This window comes from Seriola lalandi, unplaced genomic scaffold (genome assembly GCF_002814215.2).
Source record: "Seriola lalandi dorsalis isolate HSWRI2012SDOR001 ecotype SW California unplaced genomic scaffold, Sedor1 jcf7180002054987, whole genome shotgun sequence".
NCBI classification, from domain to species: Eukaryota; Metazoa; Chordata; class Actinopteri; order Carangiformes; family Carangidae; genus Seriola; species Seriola lalandi.
In genome coordinates, this window is record NW_019525536.1 from 111,914 (window position 1) to 112,385 (window position 472).

General features: G+C 36.2%; 1 protein-coding gene across 13 annotated transcripts in view; it reads left to right on the forward strand.

Annotated features, from left to right (window-relative positions):
- LOC111647379 (protein NLRC3-like) overlaps window positions 1-472 on the forward strand; it is a 99,936-nt gene that overhangs the window by 98,488 nt on the left and 976 nt on the right. The window lies entirely within an intron of this gene.

A 472-nucleotide genomic window follows, 5' to 3' on the forward strand; every position in this document is an offset into this window, starting at 1 on the left:
TTTTTATATGTGATGTTGGTCAGTTGGGTTTTGATGGAGGAGGCACAGTCCAGCAGGATGGACTGAGTTATGATCTATAACAACAACAGGAGGTGATGAGAAGTAGATCAGCATTTAGCTTGGTTTCCTTTTCCTACAACAATGATCATAAACTTTATTTATATTCTTTATTATATATATGGTCTGTAAAAGACATTAAATCAAATAAAAAGCACATTAGTTGTAATTTTAACAAACAGATTTTGAAATGAAAACTTATTTAAACAAGTTGTATCTTGAACAGCACACACACACACACACACACACACACACACACACACACACACACACAGACATAATCATGTGATTTCCTGTAACTGCAGAGAGGAGGAGCAGATGAAAGTGAAAGTGTTCAGAGTCCAGATGCCATTTTAACTGTCGGAGCAGAAGGAAGGAAACTGAAGACTGAGGCAGGTGAGTGTTTAAACATTAT